Source organism: Heptranchias perlo, chromosome 10 (genome assembly GCF_035084215.1).
Source record: "Heptranchias perlo isolate sHepPer1 chromosome 10, sHepPer1.hap1, whole genome shotgun sequence".
NCBI classification, from domain to species: domain Eukaryota; kingdom Metazoa; phylum Chordata; class Chondrichthyes; order Hexanchiformes; family Hexanchidae; genus Heptranchias; species Heptranchias perlo.
The window spans coordinates 54,931,383-54,955,919 of NC_090334.1; positions in this window are offsets into that span (position 1 = coordinate 54,931,383).

The following is a 24,537-nucleotide window of genomic DNA, read 5'->3' on the forward strand; positions in this document are numbered from 1 at the left end:
CTTGCAGGCCAATTAGAGGATATTTTATTAAGCAAACTTTTTGAAAATTCCAATTAGAATGGATGCTTCAACAGCAGTTATCAAGTCTTTAGATCGGTAATTAAAGTTGGGTCTTGTCAGTCCATGCATTCGAAGGGAGCTTGTAGCTCTCTGTGAAAATGTTAGTGGTTTAGTATTTATTGCAATGTAGGGAACCAAAACTGTTGTGGAAATAATAATTTATTTGCAAGACACCGAGGCTAACAAGGTGCCATCCCCGTTCCCCTGCATCCCCTCAAAGCCCTAGTACGAGTCCATGTGCCTGCCGACACTTTAACTTTAGATGCAGCTGGAGAAGAAATATGTTTACAACAAAAGCTGTATGTTCAGACAGAAACTGCCAATTTGCCTTTGTTACTGAACCTGTGTTATTTGGGTGCAAATGATATGTTGAAATTATCAGTAAACTAGTTGTACCCAAATTATGAGTAAATAATATTTATACTCCTGGGTAAATTAGTTGCATAATAATACCTACTCAGGAGGATTGGGATGAGGGGATAATGGATCAGCAGGTGTATCTGCCAATTTCAAATTGCCAGCTAACCCCTGACCATGATCAGCACAACATTAAGCAGAAACGTTTCAATAAAAGTTAATGTTCCATTATTATCATTATTTTATTAGTACTATTGTTTAGAGTTGTTCTAGCACATCACCAACTGTGCTGGTCCCATCTCCTTTCAGTTCAACTGCAGTGAGCTCATCATGATATGGCTGCACTGTAGTCTGCCTGTGGAATAAAGTCAGGCTGTGGATGGGTAGAACTGCACATCTGCAGTGTGTCCTAGCAGGCTAGCTGAACTGCTCTTATTTTTAAAATTATTTAAAAAGTGTCATTATCTCCTGTGGTGTTGCACAATGTAAATCTCTCTCTTACCTGTCTGTTGTCTTTGTGCTTTTTTTTTATTCGTTCATGGGATGTGGGTGTCGCTGGCAAGGCCAACATTTATTGCCCATCCCTAATTGCCCTTGATAAGGTGGTGGTGAGCCGCCTTCTCGAACTGCTGCGATCTGTGTGGTGAAGGTTCTCCCACAGTGCTGTTAGGTAGGGAGTTCCAGGATTTTGACCCAGCAACGATGAAGGAAGGTAATATATTTCCAAGTTCAGATGGTATGTGACTTGGAAGGGAACATGCAGGTGGTGTTGTTCCCATGTTCCTGCTGCCCTTGTCCTTCTAGGTGGTAGAGGTCGTGGGTTTGGGAGGTGCTGTTGTAGAAGCCTTGGCGAGTTGCTGCAGTGCATCCCGTAGATGGTACACACTGCAGCCACCATGCGCCAGTGGTGAAGGGAGTGAATGTTTAGGGTGGTGGATGGGGTGCCAATCAAGCGGACTGCTTTGTCCTGGATGGTGTCGAGCTTCTTGAGTGTTGTTGGAGCTGCACTCATCCAGGCAAGTGGAGAGTATTCCATCACACTCCTGACTTGTGCCTTTTAGATGGTGGAAAGGCTTTGGGGAGTCAGGAGGTGAGTCACTCGCCACAGAATACCCAGCCTCTGACCTGCTCTTGTAGCCACAGTATTTATGTGGCTGGTCCAGTTAAGTTTCTGGTCAATGGTGATCCCCAGGATGTTGATGGTGGGGAATTCGGAGATGGTAATGCCGTTGAATGTCAAGGGGACGTGGCTAGACACTCTTTTGTTGGAGATGGTCATTGCCTGGCATTTGTTTGGCGCAAATGTTACTTGCCACTTATCAGCCCAAGCCTGGATGTTGTCCAGGTCTTGCTGCATGCGGCCATGGACTGCTTCATTATCTGAGGGGTTGTGAATGGAACTGAACACTGTGCAATCATCAGCGAACATCCCCATTTCTGACCTTATGATGGAGGGAAGGTCATTGATGAAGCAGCTGAAGATGGTTGGGCCAAGGACACAGCCCTGAGGAACTCCTGCAGCAATGTCCTGGGGCTGAGATGATTGGCCTCCAACAACCACTACCATCTTCCTTTGTGCTAGGTACGATTCCAGACATTGGAGAGATTTCCCCCATGATTCCCATAGACTTCAATCTTACTAGGGCTCCTTGGTGCCACACTCGGTCAAATGCTGCCTTGTTGTCAGGGGCAGTTACTCTCACCTCACCTCTGGAATTCAGCTCTTTTGTCCATATTTGGACCAAGGCTGTAATGAGGTCTGGAGTTGAGTGGTCCTGGCGGAACCCAAACTGAGCATCGGTAAGCAGGTTATTGGCAAGTGTCGTTTGATAGCACTGTCGACGACACCTTCTATCACTTTGCTGATGGGCCGGTAATTGGCCGGATTGGATTTGTCTTGCTTTTTGTGAACAGGACATACCTGGGCAATTTTCCACATTGTCGGGTAGATGCCAGTGTCGTAGCTGTACTGGAACAGTTTGGCTAGAGGCGCGGCTAGTTCTGGAGCACAAGTCTTCAGCACTACAGCCGGGATGTTGTCGGGGCCCATAGCCTTTGCTGTATCCAGTGTACTCAGCCTTTTTTTGATATCCAGTGCACTCAGCCGTTTCTTGATATCACGTGGAGTGAATCGAATTGGCTGAAGACTGGCTTCTGTGATGGTGGGGATATCGGTAGGAGGCCGAGATGGATCATCCACTCGGCACTTCTGGCTGAAGAAGGTTGCAAATGCTTCAGCCTTGTCTTTTGCACTCTCGTGCTGGATTCTGCCATCATTGAGGACTTCTGGCTGAAGAAGGTTGCAAATGCTTCAGCCTTGTCTTTTGCACTCTCGTGCTGGATTCTGCCATCATTGAGGATGGGGATGTTCATGGAACCTTCTCCTCGTATTAGTTGTTTAATTGTCCACCACCATTCAGACTGGATGTGGCAGGACTGCAGAGCTTTGATCTGATCCGTTGGTTGTGGAATCGCTTGGCTCTGTCAATAGCATGTTGCTTCTGCTGTTTAGCATGCATATAGTCCAGTGTTGTAGCTTCACTAGGTTGGCACCTCATTTTTAGATACACCTGGTGCTGCTCCTGGCATGCTCTTCTACAGGCCTCATTGAACCAGGGTTGATCTCCTGACTTGTTGGTAATGGTAGAGTGAGGAATATGCCGGGCCATGAGGTTACAGATTGTGCTGGAATACAATTCTGCTGCTGCTGATGGCCCACAGCGCCTCATTGATGCCCATTAGCCAATATAAAATCATGCTCTAATTGAGATATATACTAAACATTGGGTTTCAGCTATCAGGTCAGTTTTACTCCTAGGAAAATGCCCGTAAAATGGCCCATTACTCACAAATTATAGGTATATTATAAAGCAACATTATTTATTAATGAAATTAGTGCTGACCTTGCAGAGTCTTTTCCCTCTTTTTCCTTCCCTTCTCCGGTTCACCCATCAAACATGCTCACTGACCTACATTTGCTCCCGGTCCGCGAAGGCCTTGATTTTAAAATTCTCATCCTTGTTTTCATATCCCTCCATGGCCTTGCCCCTCCCTATCTCTGTAGCATCTTCCAGCCCTACAACCCTCTGAGATCTCTGTGCTCCTCCAATTCTTGCCTCTTGTGCATCCCCGATTTTAATCGCTCCACTATTGGTGGGCGTGCCTTCAGTTGCCTAGGCCCTAAGCTCTTGAATTCCCTTCCTAAACCTCTCCATCTCTCTTTCCTGCTTTAAGACGCTCCTTTAAACTTACCTCTTTGACCAAACTTTTGGTCTCCTGACCTAATATCTCTTTATGTGGCTCAGTATCAAATTTTATTTGATAACGCTCCTGTGAAATGCGTTGGAACGTTTTACTATGTTAAAGGCGCTATATAAATGCAAGTTGTTGTTGTTCTGCTTCTGACTCTTTCTGCTTTATTCTTCCTAACTTCTTTCTTTTCTTATCTCTGTCTCTTTCTCTATCATTTTCTTCTTTTCTTCCTTTGGAGTGATATAGCAAAGAAATGAGGTGTCAAAGACTGCAATATTCATTTTCTAATGGAGGTTGCAGGGAAAATGTGACCCCCAGCAGGCCACGTTTGCCATCCCAGTAGCCTCTCCGCTCCCTTGTACCACCTAACTGCCATCGCTACCCTTATGCACTCCCATCACTACTTCATTACTTCCCTTTTTCAATTACCTGCTCAACTCATGTATCCTCCCCTTCTCTTTACTTTGTTGTCACTTACCTCATCCTAAACCCTCCATTCACTCCTAATTACTTCCCTGAAGGGTGGGTGGCAGGAGGCCAGAGGACCCTTCATCCTCAACCTGTTTTCCTCATACTCTTATCCATCCTCCTCAAAAAAGATTTAGTTTGCTATCAAAATTCAATGTACTTCTGTTATTTTAAGAAATTATATCAATTTAAGACCTGGAAAAGCACTCTCTCTGTCTGTGACTCTCTGGGGGTAATTTTAACTCCTAAGAATGGGTGGGCTGGGGGTAGGTGGGTAGTCAAAATTGTAAATTTCATCAGTGGGATGGCAACCTGGCTCCAATGTGCCCACTTCCAGGTTTAGTCCGGGTGCGTTTGAATGCACGCGCACAACCAAAACATGGAAGTCACGTGCCCTATTAATGCCGGCAGGCGGATCGTTAACGGGGCAATTTACCAACTTCAAATACTTAAGGTAGGTAGTTTTTTGTGGATTCTGAACCTGAAACTAATAAAACCCCGAATGGGTTCCCCATGGCTTCTCAATCTCGCCAGTAAGGCGAGATTCATGCAGAAGTTGATTTGGCCCTTTAAGCCTGTGATTGACACATCTCAAGAAAAGCTCAGGGATTGCAGCTGGTCTCTCAGTTCTCTCAGGCAAACGTTTGGCTGAGAGTTGTTTATGTTGGGTCTCTATTCACTCTTTCAGCCGTCACTCAATTAAATTAAATATACAGAGAATAATAAATTGTCAACATCCTGATTCAATCTTGAGTATGTGCACAAGCTTATATTTTTAAGAATGATGACAAAATCTGAAATATTAGAATATTCTGCAGTCAAGTTACTTGAAAGAATCATAAAATTTTATAACAACTTGGCTCTTTTGTTAATATAAATTATAGAAATCCAAATACATTTCCAATTCTCATTCATTCTTTGCCTTTGTGTGTTCCATCTCTTCAATTTTTCTGGCTTTCTCTCTCTCTCCATCTTTGGCAATAGGCTTTCCATAGATATTTATTGCAAGCTCGGGCTCTCAAAAATTTGGATTGTGTTTCTTCCCACCCCACTTCCAGTAAATACTTCACCCCTTTCTCTAATTTTGACCTTCTCTTGTGATATCTACTCTAATAAATCTACTTTCAACAGCAGAGTTCCTAAAGATCCTTCTTTTTCCTCAGCAGTGGTTGACAGGACCTTTGATGAATCCACCACATTTCCCATATACAGCAGAAAGTAACTGCCAGGGACATCCATTAAGATTTTCATCTTTTAATGCTAATGCTAGTGCTATTAGGAAGTTCAAAATATGAATGTTACTTATATTGCACTGATCATCAAATCACTTCTCGCCTGTTCACCCTGGTATATGTTGTTACAAATTGGATAGCCAGGTGGTGAAGGATAGAACACTAGAGCCTGGTCTTCAGTCGCTTCCAAGCCTTTATTCACACACAGCTCAACATTACACACCCTCCTATAAATGGATACGAGAGTCTACAACTGATACCCACCACCTGAATACAATTAACACTAATTGATATAAATCACATAGATAGAATTAACAGATTCCCTTCTCTCTCTAAATAAAAAAACTTTATATATACAATACAAACAAAAATTTCAAAAATCAAAAATTTCCATACTCTGTGCAATTTATACTATTCAATGCATTACACTGTGAGGCAACCCTCCTCCAGGACCCCTAATAGTTTCTTTGTACATATACTTCTTTTAGTAAAACAATCCGACAGTTGATGGCTTGAATCCATCCATTTAATTTTAGAGATTTCCTTTCTCTCCAGCATTTGTTTCAAGTCAGCAAGATCAATCAGTAATCTTTTCTCACTCACATTTTTTGTAGAGTGTACATTATCCCACAATGAACGATTGTCTACATAACATTCAATGGGTATACTATCTTAAGTACTCCCATTGTACAGGATGTTACTCAAGATATTTGCCAAATAGAATCCCATATCCACTGCGTCTACAAGAGCAGGTGTTTCAGCCACCAGAGTACTTTTAACAACCTTTTTTATTTTCTAAGTTTCCCAGGCTAAAGGACATTTCTGATTCTTCACCCATATGTGAAGCATCGCTAAAGATAACTAGCTTCATTTTCTTTGGGTCACCTAAGTATGGGAACTTAAGCACACATTTATCTATATTTAATTTTCGTAATGTTTTATTTTTTTATTCTCTATTACGGGGTGTTTCATTGAAGTACTTAACTCCAACACATCAAAACTAGAATCTTGTCTAGTCTGAGTGCACAACCAGTTCAACGGACCAATCAAGCTTCATATTTGCTCTGTCTCTTCTTTAGATGTCACATCACCTTTCTGTGATGACCTAGTACGTTTAACCAGGATAGGAGTAACACTTTCTAAATAGGACTGTTGATTTAAAGTTATACCAGACCCACTCTGCTTAATATCTAAACCAATATATTTAAAAGCCCCACAGGCCTGACTCCCAATTTTAAATTCTACTCTAATCTTATCAATGACGAATTTCTCAAACTCCGCAGTACCACCCCATAAGAAATCATCAGCATGCATCATGAAAATACATGAATGTTTTCCATTATAGTACCAATAAAACATTGTGGGATCTGCTTTTAGTTGAACACAACCTATTTTCAGTAAAGCAGATCTCACCAAAAAATACCATACCCCGGAAGCATAATTCAGGCAGTGGACGCATTTGTTTAGTTTCCATAGTTTTCCTTCAGCATCTGCTGCCTCTTTAGATGGTTTCAAAAACACTTCTCTCATAAAAGTATCCCCCTGCAGAAATGCGGCTTTTATGTCAATTGACCTACACTCCCATGAATATGTTGCCAAAAGAGCCAAAAAGATTTTGAAGATTACCTTTCCAGCAGTGGGCGAATCCACTCAAACATCTGTATCGCCCAGTTTCCCTTCAAAAACCTTTAACTACCAACCTCACTTTAGCCTTATAAGTCTCATCTGCAAGGACCTTTTCAGTACAAACCCATCTATGCGACAAATCTGGTTGACCCTTATCTGTTACCTCAGAATAAACTCCAAATCTTTCCAACTATCTAACTCCCTTTGTTTTGCCTCCCTTACTCATTTAGCCTCAAGTTTATTGGCAGCCACCAAAATGTCACGATCATGACGACTTCTTCTTCTAGTTCTGTTACGTGACAATTCTATGGTCTTTGTTTCATCGTCTGACCTCGTCAAGTGATGTCTTCTACTTCCACTTCCATGTCTGTAGAGACTACTACTGCGAGATCCCCCTCTTTCATCTCTAGTTCGCGATCATTTTCTGATGTGAGATTCACTTCTGGACTCCCTATCACTACTTATACTCCGCTTTTGTACTCTCCACTCTTTTACTCCATTCTGCCAGTCCATGAACCTCGCTTCTTGGCCACCATCCTGAACATTCAACCAATATTTAAACCTACCAGTAGCTTTGCCTGCACGTCCCAAAATTGTTGCATCCCTCCGTTCATTAGTCCTTTCTGGAGCATATGTTACCCATGTACCCACTTAGGGTAATTGGTCTGTGGATGTGATAGTTCGTCATGTGTTTCTTGATCACTGACATTAGCACTGTCCAGCCTTTGATCTACCTCAATCTGTTCCTCAGGAACCTCATCAAAAAAATTATGAACATCTGAGGCACAAGGCGCCTCATTTACTTCTATCAACGGCTCAGAGTCCGAGATTTTATAATTAATTCCAATTAATTGTGAGGAATGAACCTTAACAGTTTGATTACCGTGTTGGACAAGTACCATCTTACCATCACGACCTATTACCTTACCAGGGCCTTTCCATTCCCTATGACCTTTCCTTTATAGAATGCCAAATCTCCTGAATTGAACTCTGTCTCAGATGGTCTAATACGATGCCTCAGTGCTCTACAAATTTTCTCTAATACCTCAGCCTTGATAAAAAGCCTATCTCCCTGCAATTGTAAACAATTTTACAACACCAAGTTATAGTCCAGCAATTTTATTTTAAATTCACAAGCTTTCGGAGGCTTCCCCCTTCGTCGGGTGAACGATGTGACATCGTTCACCTGACGAAGGGGGAAGCCTCCGAAAGCTTGTGAATTTAAAATAAAATTGCTGGACTATAACTTGGTGTTGTAAAATTGTTTACAATTGTCAACCCCAGTCCATCACCGGCATCTCCACATCATATCTCCCTGCAGGCATAGCGTTTAAATGCTCAGAAAAAGTGGCACTAATTGTAGTACCTTCAAGAGCAAGAGGCTTATCACAAAGAACAGAAGGTAATTTGGGATTGTGCCCATAGACTAGTTTACGAATTATATTCTGCAACCATCTGAAGAGAATTCTTTGCATGAACTGCCTATGCTAGGGCAGTTGACAATTTACATTCTGTTTGATCAGCCAAAATTTTATGCACCATGCTATCAATCACAGCACGATTCCTTTCACAAAGACCATTGCTAAAAGGGCTCTCAGCTGCTGCATTCATGACAATTATATTCATATTCTCACACATATCTCTGAACTCTGCATTAGCGAATTCATCTCCATTATCAGTCAAAAATTTTGCTGGTGTCCCAAGTACAGTTCCTATCCATTTTTCCATAATTTTATCTAGAATAACCTTCTTCTCCTTACTATATATTAGTGTAGAAATACTAAATCTCATAGCCAGGTCAATAAAATGTAAGATGAAAACATTTCTGTCTTTGTCCCATACCTTTAGACCCATGGCAACTACCTTGTTAAAGTCACGTGCTAATGGAACACTTACAACAGGACGTGGGTGCGTTTGTCTATACTTCTTACAGATTTCACAGTCCTCACTCATCTCTATTAGCCTCGTAAACTCATCAACTATACCTGCATCTTTTAGCAGGATTTTTAAACGTTGACAAGTAGGGTGGGCAAATTGTCAATGTAACTTTAAGACAATTTGTTTTTTTTCTCTCTTATCCTTATCGCTTGATGCCATTAATACTGATCTAACACGCTGATGAGAAACATTAGGTTTTATTAAGCGGATACAATAATGCCTTGACTGGATAAGTTGCAAATCAACCGATTTCCCAAAAATGATTGCCTCATCGTGTTCCATGTCAAGTTTCATTTTTGCCTCTTTCATGGAAGGTTTACCCAAAAGCACAGGTATCTCACAAGAGACTACATCTGTACTTATAAAATGGCTTGCTCCAGCTATCTCACATGGAATTACGACTCTCTTGAGTAACCTCAAGGCGTTGTCATCTCCAAACCTAAAACATGTAGAACTTTTATATTCCTTAACGTTGCATTGATCCTCACTACTTAGTGAATCAAGATAACATTTTAACCAATCTACCCCGCATACAGTTGAAGGACATGTACTATCTAACACAGCACAATTAAAGGAATCCGCGACTAATACAGACATCACAGGATTAAAACTCCTTATGACAAGTATAACCTGTTCAGATTCATCATTATCTTCATCCTCTTCCTCAGAACTACTTTCTTCACGCGTCATTTCAAAGACCATATGTCTTTGATCTGGGCAATTCGCCTCATAATGATACTTAGAGTCACATCTAAAGCATCTACTGATTTTTCCTTGGGCATTCCTGGGATTCATTCGCCTGTTATTACTATCTCAATATTGTCTTCTGTTGATATAACTGGATTTGCTGTACCTGCTTTCATCACCAATCTGGCTGTCTTTAATCCTTCCATCATATTGACACCTGCATCCGGTCTCTTAAAAATTTTGAAACCTGGTCTGGCGCCTGCGTTTAGTATCTGGAACACTTTGAAACCTGGTAATCATCGAATATTCTATTCTTTGTGTCATAGCGGAAGGCCTCATTTGTTCCATGAAGGCTGAAGGGAATGACTGTTTTCCCAGGCAGCCATTTGGTCCAACAGAGTCTCCTTTTCTGAAAACTGGACGCCAGTTAGGACCAGTTGCCCGTCCATATGAGAAACCTTAGCACAATCTAGTAATTTAAACGCTACTACCGATCCAGGGAATCCCAATTTGAACTAGAATCATAGAATCATAGAAGTTTACAACATGGAAACAAGCCCTTCGGCCCAACATGTCCATGTCGCCCAGTTTATACCACTAAGCTAGTCCCAATTGCCTGCACTTGGCCCATATCCCTCTATACCCATCTTACCCATGTAACTGTCCAAATGCTTTTTAAAAGACAAAATTGTACCCGCCTCTACTACTGCCTCTGGCAGCTCGTTCCAGACACTCACCACCCTTTGAGTGAAAAAATTGCCCCTCTGGACCCTTTTGTATCTCTCCCCTCTCACCTTAAATCTATGTCCCCTCGTTATAGACTCCCCTACCTTTGGGAAAAGATTTTGACTATCTACCTTATCTATGCCCCTCATTATTTTATAGACTTCTATAAGATCACCCCTTAACCTCCTACTCTCCAGGGAAAAAAGTCCCAGTCTATCTAACCTCTCCCTATAAGTCAAACCATCAAGTCCCGGTAGCATCCTAGTAAATCTTTTCTGCACTCTTTCTAGTTTAATAATATCCTTTCTATAGTAGGGTGATCAACCTTTTGTACGATTTGTTAAAGTCCATGATATACTCTTCCATTGAATAACCGTCTGTTTTCCGAAATCTAGGAAATGCTGACCAGGCCTCATAGGCACTTAACAGGTCATCTTTCTTGTAGATTTGATCCAGAAATTCTATTAGAAAGGTAAAACCTTCATCATTATCCAAAAGATCTGCATCCATCTCAGAAAAAACCTTACTTCGTTCAGGAAGCAACAACACCAAGGCCATGCCTTGTTTTCTCTTTGGCAGAGTAGTAACCCGTGTCCGCATATCAACCTCATTCTTCCACTGGTCATAAGGTTCAAACTCCGAGAACATTGGATGGAAATTGTACCTCCATGATTTAAACTTTCTTTCTTCCATTTTCCAGAATGGCCACTAGGCTTTCGAGGTTTTTGTTTTTATGTCCAAAAAAAAACGTAGTATTCAACCTCCACCTTTAGGCAACCATTTTCTACTACCACGTTACAAGTTGGATAGCAAGGTGGTGAAGGATAGAACACTAGAGCCTGGTCTTCAATTGCTTCCAAGCCTTTATTCACACACAGCTCAACATTACATACCCTCCTATAAATGGATACGAGAGTCCCCAATTGTTACCCACCACCTGAATACAATGAACACTAATTGATAGAAATCACATAGATACAATTAACATATGTTCCTTATTCCTGGCCTGAATCTGGAGCCAACTCCTCATGTCCTCTTCCCCATGCAGACCAACATGGATAATAGAAATCGGTAGATAATTGTATCACCACAAATTTTTATCTTGCATAGCAATACACTAGTGATGGGAGGGATGCCGACAATACAAAGTAACAAATTGTAGTTTTTATTTAACAAAAAAAATGACATGGAGTACAAATAACTAATGAAATATGAGCAGGCTGCACAATAAGCTAACATCTCATGTTTGTCCATGAGAATTCTGGTCGATAATTGGGCAGGCAGATAACTGGAGTGCAGATAATGGAAGATCCACTGTAGTGTCTTTTTCAACACTATTTCCTTATCTGAGCAAAGCAGAATTCTGAATCCAATCTAAATTTCCTGGACATTTTTTTTTGGTCAGAGATCTACATCAAATTGCATGGCACTGAATTTTCATTTTGCTTCCTTGTAATTTTTTCCCAACTGAAACCTAGAGATAAGGAAGCTCTTTTTCTTCCAAATCCAAATCAAATGCACAGTTAAACAGCAGGTTTTCTGTTCAAGGTTGTGCACAAATTAGTATAAACCAAATGAGTTGCATAGTCTGCTGCCAGATACAGACGGAGAACTCACTAAAAGCAGTGTTATTCAGTAACTGTCCAGCACCTCATTTTATTCCACATCCTGCTACCTGCTTGATTTTTCTATAAGAGTATGGCAGAATAGGGGATTGTGGTCCTGGACTAGCAATTCTTTGGTCATGAGTTCAAATACCAAGTTGTAAACTTGAATTCTGGGAAAAATAACTACCAGAAATGTAAAAAAAAATCCCAATAAACCAACATTCACCCCAAGACACCCCCCTCGACCATGGCCGACTTACCTGGCATCCCCTCCCCGGTTGTTTTCCGTCCCGAAAGGCAGCCAGCCTGTCAATTGCCTTCAATTGAGTTGCGATCGCAGATTCCATTTGACTTCCGGGTTTCCCACACGATAATTTACCCACCTGCTCAGTTCCCGGCTCCATGCTAAAATCATGCCCCCGTCTCTATAATCCCACCATTGCCCGCAAAATGAATGTTTACATTTTCCAACTATCAAGAAAAACACAGGTGAGATAATTATAAGCTGTCTGTTTACTTCAAAATTCAAGTCGTTTTTTAAATGAAAAATGAATTATAATTCAAGTAGTTTTTTTCTTATTCGTTCATGGGATGTGCACGTCGCTGGCAAGGCCAGCAGTTATTGCCCATCCCTGATTGCCCTTGAGATGGTGGTGATGAGCCGCCTTCTTGAACCGCTGCTTGAAATTAGAATGAGGAAAGACATTCTCTTTTTTTCTCTCTCATTTTTAGAAAGCAACACACACCTGCTGTAGCTTTTATCAAATCATTTCCATTTTTCACATACACAAAGGGCATGATTTCAACTTGGAGCCGGGAAACCAGCCCCTCCCTTGATATTCACGTGGGGAACGTGGAAGCCAAATGAGTGCATGCAATCTGCGATCGCAACTCAATTGAAAGTGAGTATTTGTGCTTCTGGGTTTCCCATGCACCAGGCAGCCAGATTGACAGGCTGGCTGCATGTCGGAGGGGAGAGGAGCGGCGAATCGGTGGGGGGGGGCGGGTGTGGGAGAAAGAGAGAGATCGTGGGCCCTGGAACAAATCGGAGGGGGGGGGGTGTAGGTGGGGGGCGTGGATGACATGGGGGGGGGTCCAGCGTTTGGACCGGGGTGGGGGGAGTCCAGTCTGCATCGGGATCGGGCGGGATCCAGCCAGCATCGGGAGTGGGGGGTAGTTGGACAATCGTGAGGTCATGTCGCGCCAGGTGAGCTTGTTGAGCTTGGAAGAACCACTCCTGCTCCTCCGGGCCTACAAACAGTGCAATAAAGGTACTCACCTGGTCGCTCTGGCCCTTCTCACCTGCTTTCACCTGACATGAATTGGAAGCGATGGGAAACCCAAACAGATAAGGTTGAATTCATTTTACTTTTGTAATACACAAAAACTTAAGTACCTCAACTATTTCGTAGAATCATAGAATCATAGAAAGATTACAGTGCGGAAGGAGGCCATTCAGCCCATCGAGTCCGCGCCAGCTCTATGCAAGAGCAATCCAGCTAGTCCCATTCCCCCGCCTTATCCCCATGGCCCAGCAATTTTTTCCTTCCAAGTACTTATCCAGTTCCCTTTTGAAGGCCATGACTGAATTTGCCTCCACTACCCCCTCGGGCAGTGCATTCCAGATCATAACCACTCGCGGTGTATAAAAGTTTTTCCTCATGTCACCTTCGGTTCTTTTGCCAATCACCGTAAATCTATGTCCTCGGTCCTTGACCCTTCCACCAATGGGAAAAGTTTCTCTCTATCTACTCTGTCTAGACCCTTCATGATTTTGAATACCTCGATCAAATCTCCTCGCAACTGTGTCCGTTCCAAGGAGAACAACTCCAGCTTCTCCAGTCCATCCACGTAACTAAAGTTCCTCATCTTGGAATCATTCTATTAAATCTCCTTTTTTGTTATTCATTCATGGGATGTGGGCGTCGCTGGCGAGGCCGGCATTTATTGCCCATCCCTAATTGCCCTTGAGAAGGTGGTGGTGAGATGCCTTCTTGAACCGCTGCAGTCCGTGTGGTGAAGGTTCTCCCATTGTGCCGTTAGGAAGGGAGTTCCAGGATTTTGACCCAGTGACGATGAAGGAACGGCGATATAGTTCCAAGTCGGGATGGTGTGTGACTTGGAGGGGAATGTGCAGGTGGTGTTGTTCCCATGCTCTTCTCCTTCTAGGTGGTAGAGGTCGCGGGTTTGGGAGGTGCTGTCGAAGAAGCCTTGGCGAGTTGCTGCAGTGCATCCTGTGGATGGTACACACTGCAGCCACTGTGCGCTGGTGGTGAAGGGAGTGAATGTTTAGGGTGGTGGATGGGGTGCCAATCAAGCGGGCTGCTTTGTCCTGGATGGTGTCAAGCTTCTTGAGTGTTGTTGGAGCTGCACTCATCCAGGCAAGTGGAGAGTATTCCATCACACTCCTGACTTGTGCCTTGTAGATGGTGGAAAGGCTTTGGGGAGTCAGGAGGTGAGTCACTCGCCGCAGAATACCCAGCCTCTGACCTGCTCTCGTAGCCACAGTATTTATATGGCTGGTCCAGTTAAGTTTCTGGTCAATGGTGACCCCCAGGATGTTGATGGTGGGGGATTCGGCGATGGTAATGCCATTGAATGTCAAGGGGAGGTGGTTAGACACTCTCTTGTTGGAGATGGTCATTGCCTGGCACTTGTCTGGCGCGAATGTTACTTGCCACTTATGAGCCCAAGCCTGGATGTTGTCCAAGTCTTGCTGCATGCGGGCTCGGACTGCTTCATTATCTGAGGGGTTGCGAATGGAACTGAACACTGTGCAATCATCAGCGAACATCCCCATTTCTGACCTTATGATGGAGGGAAGGTCATTGATGAAGCAGCTGAAGATGGTTGGGCCTAGGACACTGCCTTGAGGAACTCCTGCAGCAATGTCCTGGGGCTGAGATGATTGGCCTCCAACAACCACTACCATCTTCCTTTGTCCTAGGTATGACTCCAACCACTGGACAGTTTTCCCCCTCTCTAAGGCCTTCACATCTTTCCTAAAGTGCGGTGCCCAGAACTGGACACAATACTCCACTTGTGGCCGAACCAGTGTTTTATAAAGATTCATCATGACTTCCATACTTTTGTACTCTATGCCTCTATTTATAAAGCCCAGGATCCCGTATGCTTTTTTAACCACTTTCTCAACCTGTCCTGCCATCTTCAACAATTTGTGCACATATACCCCCAGATCTCTCTGTTCCTGAACCCCTTTTAGAGTTGTGCCCTCTAGTTTATGTTGCCTCTCTTAATGTTCTTCCTACCGAAATGTATCACTTCGCATTTTTCTGCGTTAAATTTCACCCATGCCACCAGCCTGTCTATATCCTCTTGAATTCTGTCGCTATCCTCCTCATTGTTTACTACCCCTCCAAGTTTTGTGTCATCTGCAAATTTTGAAATTGTGATCTGTACGCCCAAGTCCGAGTCATTAATATATATCAAGAAAAGCAGTGGTCTCAGCACCGACCCCTGGGGAACATCACTATACACTTCCCGCTAGTCCAAAAAATAACCATTCACCACTACTCTCTGTTTCCTGTCCCTTAGCCAATTCTGTATCCATGTTGCTGCTGCCCCCTTTATTCCACAGGCCGCAATCTTGATGATAAGCCTACCATGCGGCACTTTATCAAACGCCTTTTTGAAAGTCCATATACACTACATGAACCACATTGCCCTCATCTACCCTCTCTGTTACCTCATCAAAAAACTCTATCAGGTTAGTTAAACACGTTTTGCCTTTAACAAATCCATGCTGGCTTTCCCTAATCAATCCACACTTGTCCAAGTGACTGTTAATTCTGTCCCGGATTATCATTTCTCGAAGTTTCCTCACCACTGAGGTTAAACTGACTGGCCTATAGTTGCTGGGTTTATCCTTACACCCTTTTTGAACAAAGGTGTAACATTTGCAATTCTCCAGACCTCTGGCACCATCCCCATATCTAAGGATGATTGAAAGATTATGGCCAGTACCTCCGCAATTTCCACCCTTACTTCCATCAGCATCCTAGGATGCATCCCATCCGGACTGGGTGACTATTTCAAGGAGGTACATTGGCCCTGTAAGTATTGGCCCACTGGCTTTAAGTGGGGGCGGGACTTCCGGGTGTCTATTGTGCACACGTGTCTAAAAACGCCTTGGTCAAACCCAGAAGTGGGCACGTGGAGCCGGGATGCGGCTATTGGCTATTATTTTAACCTCCTAGCTGCTCCCAACCCACCCGTTCTTGGAGGTTAAAATTACCCTCAAATTACCCCCAAAGCCTCTCTTTTTTAAAAAAACCTCAATATAAACTTTACCTTAACAAAGCTTTTGAAATTTGTCATCTCAGTTTTCTACTACTTTAGAAAAGGACCAAAGAGACTTTGGTAGAATACTTCTCTCTGAGTCTCCATCATTTGGCTAGCAGAAATATTACTGATGCATCCTGAGAAATTGTGCACACTGTATGTGCTTAGACTGCATAATTGGTTTCAGCTAACAGTTTCTGGGCAAAACTATCAAGTCCATGCCTAGGCTTTTGGGAGAGGGCGACGCCTTCAAGGAAAAACTTTAATGAAGGTATTATAAGACACAAAAGACAATTTCATGGATTAATTTAATCATGTTATTATGAAATAGTTATTTTTATATTTTTTATTTTGTTTAAACGCATATTTCAGGTACTAAAAAATTCAGTTAGTAAGAAAATGGCAAAAATTTCAGAAAGCATTTTAAACAATTTACGGGGAAAAGATAATACAGAGCCACCCACTAGCCAAAGGCTGTAATTATATAGTGATACAGGGTTTTTCCATTTTAAATGTGGACAAAGGATTTTATAGTGGGGAAAAAGTTGATTAAAAAGTGTCACATAGAATTACATAGAATCTACGGCACACAAACAAGCCATTTGACCTAACTGGTCTGTGCTAGTGTTTATACTCTGCACGAGCCTCCTCTCACTCCAATTACCTCTTCTCAGACTGCCCCATATTCCTGTATTCCCTTCTCCCTCATGTATGCATCAAGCCTCCCCTTAAATGTGTCAATTCTTTCTGCTTCAACCACTTCATGTGACAGCGAATTCCACATTCTCACAAATCTCTGTATAAAGAAATTCCTCCTAAATTCTTTATTCGACCTGTTAGTGGCTCTCTTACATTTATGTCGCCTTGTTCTGGACTCACCCACATGGAAACAGTTTCTCCATGTCCACCCTATCAAACCGCTTTTACCTTTAAGGAAGTAAGTTTTTATATACATGAAGTAAGGTTTTCTAGACAGGAAGTCTGTGCAGACATAAGATTTTTAACGAGATATGCATGTATACATATATAGGTGTAACTATTGACAATGTGGTCGACCTGCGCCATTGGCAACGCCATAATGACTATTGACACCTCAGCTGGCCCAGTATTGTACTATTGACACTGCCCGATATAGGGTTAGGGTGTTGGGGTTAGGGGTTACTGGTTAGCGTTAGAAACTGCTATTGGGGTTAGGGTATTAGGGTTAGTGGTTGGGGCTACAGTTAGTGGTTAGGGTTAGAAACCACTATTGACAACGCCACTGTCACTAGATATGTTTTTTATATAAAGCAAGGTAGTTGAGTCGAAGCAGGGAATTCTAGAGTGCAGGGTCAATTATGATTTCAGCACTTTATGAAACAATTTTCCTTAGCAGTATGTTGTTAGCTGAGCACTGTGCATATATCTCAAAGTATCAGTAGGTGGCGTTCTTTGATTGGGAGTCATGCATGAGCATAAGCATGAACGTGTTCTTAACTGGACATTTGTTGATAAAGAGTGGTAATATCATCGTTTATTATTTTTTTTTTAAATCAGCTGAGATTATAAACTTACTTCAGTAGGAGTATAGTTGAAAGTAATTGATTTTTTAAAAAGTTTGCACATGATTTGTGTACTGGAAAGTGAAAAGCTATAATCTAACATCTGCCACATTAATTTTTTAATTCACGAACATAAGTACGAGGAACAATGTAAACACTGGGGGTGGTCCAAAGAATATGCTTTAAAAAAGAACTCAGAGACTAAAGATAGTATTTCTATAACACTTGTTGGGTTATTATCATGTAAAGTGTATTTATCCAAATTAGAACTATTATTTATAATAAATCATTCAATCATCAGAGTCCTTACAACTACTATTTTAAATGTTCTTAAACTGCATTAGTGCCAGGAACATAAAGCATATGGCAGGAATTGCTATTTAAAGAGATGCTTGTGAACGACCTTTTTGAGGGTACTCATTGTCCAATGACTGGACTTCTTTCACTGGTCTCGTTACCACACAACTCGCAGCTCCTGCATCCAAGAAGTGGAGATGCCGGTGATGGACTGGGGTGGACAAATGTACGGAGTCGTACAACACCAGGTTATAGTCCAACAGCTTTATTTGAAATCACAAGCTTTCGGAGCTTTGCCCCTTCGTCAGGTGAGTGAAGGCTTCCATAAAGGCAACGCATATATAGTCAGAGAACTATATATGCGTTGCCTTTATGGAAGCCTTCACTCACCTGACGAAGGAGCAAAGCTCCGAAAGCTTGTGATTTCAAATAAAGCTGTTGGACTATAACCTGGTGTTGTACGACTCCGTACATTTGCATCTAAGAAAGCAGAATGAGCAGATTTTTCTCAGGCCAATATCAGTGCTACTGTTGACCAACTGTAGGTCAGTAACAGCAGCCAGCTGGAGATTTCTTCTTCAACTTTTTTTCCACTCCTACAGCTCTCTTCTCGCCCTCCACCCCCCCCGACCAATGAAAAGATACCTGTCTTCTACTTGGCATCTACTTGCAAGACGTGGGACACAGCAGAGTAGGGAGCTGAACCTTTGTTCCTCCGGACTCCCTATCTAACTCAGTGAGTTAAGCCACTTAGTAGCTGAGCCATACAGATGAGGGAGGTCCCAGGTTTGGGCTGTGCTGCATTAATTGATCTCAGCAAAAACATTGATAGGGTTACTACAATCAACCTCAATACCCCTGGGTTAGGGGTTCCTGCCCCTACTGGAACTCCATGTACATTGACACTGGGAAAGGATCAAGCTTGGTGGGATGACCTTCATGGTCAAATAGACTGTCAATACTTACTGCCAAAGCTCACAAGTAAAAAAACACTTAGATAAGATACGAGAGGACAACTGGAAACCATGAAACTAACCCCCAGCCTTCAGAAGAAGCAAGCAGGGGAAAGAATTGGTGAAAGAAAACATGTGGTCTTCCTCTATGTTGATGCTCCATGCCACCCAACTTTTGAATAATTAGGACCATCTGTTTTTCAGAGACCCACCTGGGTGATTATCATCCTAACCTTGTTTACAAGTCTACTGTTTTAACCAATAATAATTGATTACAAGATGAGGCAGATTCTATATTATCAATGGAAGCCTTTAGCACAATTCTATCAGTCTGTCATGCGAAAGAAAAAAAAGTAGTGAGATAGAAACTAATTACAAGAAAACCAAAGCAGCTTTTAATATAAAAACAGAAATGCGGAAATACTCTGCAAGTCAGGCAGCATCTGAGAAAGGAAGAAACAGAATTAACCTTTCAGGTCGATGACCTTTCGTCAGAATAATATATTGGGGCAGAAATTGCTTGGAAAAGAACGGTGAGCTCAACAGCACTCACTGTTGTTAGTGGCACATGTGCTGTGAAACGCGGAAATCTGGAATTTGCTCCTACTGGTTTGCCGACGATATGACAGCTTTGAATTAAAGGTATTTCACCGGCTGCAAGCAGTGAAATCATTGAAAAAGCACGAACTTGCTCATCTGCCCAGCTGGAAAGTAACTAATATCACCATAAAACAGGTAAGCTTAAAAATACCAGGTCTAAACTAAGTTTAATAATAGCACGGTAAGTCTTAATGACTGCCAAACAACTAAAATTAACTTTTAAAAATGTGGAGTCTCATTCCTTCTTATTTTAATAGTTTTTGGTCATGAAAAGATTTCTTTTTAAAAATTAAAAAATTTATTTTTTGTTACTTTTCCCTTCTGTCTCTTTTATTTAGTTCAATTATTTCTTACCCTTTTTTTTCGCCATCTATAACTGTTTTTACGATGATTTTAATGTTGTACCTATCACTTCCTGATTTTCATGTTCGAAGCCTGCAGTTTTGCAGCGTGTCGAAAATGCTGCGATCTGATTGGTCGAGGGGAGAGAGCGAACTTCTCACTTCTCCCACAGGTCCTAGCTTCACCTGAACTGATGCTGGGCTCTTCTCCGCTTCCTATTCAAGGAAGCGCCCGAAGTAAAAGCTCGTTGGTTAGTATAAATCCAATGTAAGGAATCTTACAACACCAGGTTATAGTCCAACAGTTTTATTTGAAAATCACAAGCTTTCGGAGGCTTTCTCCTTCGTCAGGTGACACTCACCTGACGAAGGAGAAAGCCTCCGAAAGCTTGTGATTTTCAAATAAAACTGTTGGACTATAACCTGGTGTTGTAAGATTCCTTACATTTGTCCACTCCAGTCCATCACCGGCATCTCCACATCAAGTATAAATCCATGGCAGGGCGAGTACTGTTGGTTCACACTCCAAGCAATTTCTGTCCCATTATTTTGCAAATAATGTAATATGACCCAGCTGTTACAAAGTTTCTGAGATTGTGATTTCAGCACATTTGTTACTTTACATTAAAACATAAGTTTATTTATTATTTATTTACTAGTGCATTTCTAGTGGCATTCCTCATGAAAGTTGGATGCTATGATGTTTTCAGTGAGAGCACTGTGCATATTGGAAAATGTTTGTAAGATTCAGGCTCCAGATCAGAAGCTGCCAGCATTAAATGACTAACTTTCTTTCTATTTTAAAATTGTTTAGCACCTCTAACAAAGTGTGATAGGTGAAACACACATCAGACATACTGGTTTTATATATTCAATAGTGGATAGGCTTTTTAAAAATAAGGACAGGAGTGTCACACTATGTAAAGCAGAATGTATTATTCTGTTGCTGTAGAGAAGCTATGTTCCTTTAAGGCTATGAAGACTAATTTCTGCAAACATCAGGCGAGGTCAATCAGAGATTAGTCACCTTGATAGTTGACAACTGTGGGGCTCCTATGAAGTCCTTGTGTCTAAAAGCAGAATCCCAATGGAACTATCCTTTGTGTTAAATACCTTTGGACAAATGTGCTGATGGCAGAAAGCAAATCACAGGACATATGAAAGAAAAAGGAGGAGGTCCTGCTAAGGGAATATCAGAAGTTAGGAACTAAATTAAAAAACAGGACCTCATGGGCGTTAATCTCAGGATTATTACCCGAGCCACGTGTCAATTGGCTTAGGCAAGGTGCAAAAAAGATTCACAAGGATGATACCAGAGCTGAGAGGATATAATTATCAGGAAAGACTAAACCGGCTGGGGCTCGTTTCTCTAGAAAAGACAAGGCTGAGGGATGACCTGATAGAGGTCTTTAAGATAATGAAAGGGTTTGATAAGGTAGACGTAAAGAAAATGTTTCCACTTGTGGGGGAGTCCATAACTAGAGGTCATCAATATAAGATGTCACTAATAAATCCAATAGGGAATTCAGGAGAAACTTCTTTACCCAAAGAGTGGTAAGAATGGGGAACGCGCTACCACAAGGAGTAGTTGAGGCAAGTAGGATAGATGTATTTAAGGGGAAGCTCGATAAGCACACGAAGGAGAAGGGAATAGAAGGATGTGTTGATAGGCGTAGATGAAGTAGGGAGGGATGAGGCTCGTGTGGGGCATAAACGCCATAGACCAGTTGGGCTGAATGGCCTATTTCTGTGCTGTAGATTCAATTTAACTCAATGCAACACAGTTGCAGAGTATTTTTCAAATTTACTAAACTTTGCATTGCATTGCATAGTTGATACAGTGTTCCAGTTTTGATCACGTGTATTTCAATATGTGCTTTGATGTTTTGTGGCTTTTCTAGTGTTCCTATATTGTTTTGGTGTATAGTTTTATTAAAATTGTTTAATTTGCACTGCTAGATAATTCTGATTTTTTTTCAGGTATAAAAACAACTTCAATCAACAGGTGTTGTACAACTGCCAATTTCACAGTTGTAAAGTCTGACTTGAGGGCATGTATCCAAAATCTGATCATTATAATTGATATTCACAGAGGTTAGCAAACTTCTTAAAAGTTTAAAAAAATTCAGCCCATTATGATGTTTTAAAATTTCTGTTGATGGTAAAATGCTGATTATCCTATTAATCTTTTTCTATCATTACAGATGTCACCGGCATATCGAAGCTAACTAGCAGCAGCCGTGCATGTGTTTGAAAATGTATGCACCAAGTTCTGCTTTCCCACATTCAAAACGATGTGAGTAGGTAGAATGACCAAAACCCCCTGTTGGCATTGTTGTTTTAGCTGCACTCCATATTGCATTGTTTGGTATAGGACAAGTGAAGCATAAGAATCTGTTTAGGAACATAGGAACAGGAGTAGGCCATTCAGCCCCTCATACCTACTCCTGGCAGTACAGACAAAATCTGAAATTTGCCATGAGAGGGAGTTATGGGCACAGGGTGGTCATTCATCATAGCACAGGGACTTAGTACATTACTGTGCTGCACAGTAACCCTATCTTCAATATTGGTGAAATTAAATAGCTTCCAGCATGAGGGAAGCGGTTAGTACGTGATGGTTAATCTCAGCAGAAAAAGTCACTTGCAGATGAGACGGTGAAAAAAATACATGCATAGCACAGATGAGTTGCATGAAGGTAAATATCCAAAATTTTAATTTTGCACATCATAATTTTAAGTAAGGAGTCATTACTTTTCAGAATTTAAAACATCTTAATTTGTAGATGTGTACATGTGGGATTGCATAGTGTAGTAGGATGGTGCATTGTGCTTTCACCACTGGAACTTGGGTTATTTGGTATTCTCTGTGTAAGCCACAGAACCATGATTTGTTATATCCTGTTTGTGTCATATGTTTGAGGTAATCGCACTGTTAGCCTCAGGACCTGTCTTAGAGAACATCATGGGTCAGACAAATATCTTTCCTGGTTTCTGCAGACCACTGCTGAAATGACTGTTTTGAATATAGTGCTGTGAATTATATTTTTAATATTTGCTTATGAGAGGTGGCTAATCACTTGAAATCTGTCTCTACTTAACAATTTTCCTCTGGAATTATATCTGTTGCCCAAAATAACTCCAGTATGTGGGGAAGGAAGATCAGGCAGGCAGCCCATCACCAACAACCTGCCAGCTGCTGGCATTTCCAGGATTTCTTTCTGTCCATCCAAATTTGGGAAGTTGTATTTTGCTGAGGTGTAAATAATCGGAAAACATGTCTCCTATATTTGTGTCAAAGCAATGCTGAACACTATGAATTCCATGCCTCCAGGAGTGCTGCAATGGTGGTGAGGAATGGAGTCTAATCATTTCCTCTGCCCCAATTTTACAAAATATTTTTAAAACCAAAGAAAATGCTTTTGGCTGCCCCAGAGGCATGCAACACTATTGCAGGGTTCCGAGGCCTGGAGCAATGATTTCCCTCCTTCCCTTTAGATGGATTCTCTGACACAGGTGGAAATCCCATCATTAGCCCAATTAAAATATTCAAATGACTCTGAAACTGAGAAATCAGCTAGGGGGAGGAGAAGATCCCGCTGAAATTGTGTCAGCATTGCGGCAGGGATAAAAACAAGCCCCAAGTCCAGATGGCCTTGATTTGTTAAACTTTTTAATTGCAAAGATATTAGAGTTGATCTCAGCAGAAACACTTCCTGATAACTTCTACGTAACTTTCAGTAGATTGACTCTAGAAGATCGATCACTTGTTACCTTGACTGGAGGCCAACTTTGTACATTTGAGTGACAACTATATATTTTTTGTGGCAACACCGTCTTAATTACTTTTGTCTTGAGAATAGATGAAATACTTTACTGAAGTAACCTAGTTATCCTGATAAGAGGAAGTCTCTTGAGGGAAGGGATTGATTGACAATGTCATTTCCTGGTGGAGATATATCTGGGACCATCTCCCTCAGTTTAAAAATGTAATCCCTTACCACTCCTTGTGTGGATATGTTCTTGCAGAGTTCCATGGGTATAAGTACAAAAGAAACAATATAGGTGCTATTTCAGTATTAGGTGCTATTTTAGTATTTCCATGCTAATATTTCAATATTAGCATGGAAATAGTGAAAAGTCACGTCTTCTATTATTTTGTTATAAACGGAGAGAGCTCGCAAAAGTGCAATCTGCTGGACTATCAATTGCTACTGCTTATTTGTTACTTTTAATAAGCCTATTGTGTAATTTTTAAACCTAAACCATGGTTTGATATAGTATTCTGTTTCCCAAAGTCTAAGAAATCACAAGAAGGCTCCTGTCATCTCCAGTAAGCTAAATACAATAACAAGGCTTTATATTTGGCCCCTAGGCAATGCTACATTATCAGATATTGTGCATGTAATGTCACACTGTGCTTTGTAGTGAGCAGGGGCTTATTTACAGGTTTGGTCTTTGGCACAAAGCACAAAATATCTAGGTGAAGTATAAAACCCCTCCCTGGCCACTGTCTGAGGCTGAATTGGACTGTTCGCAATCTAGACATC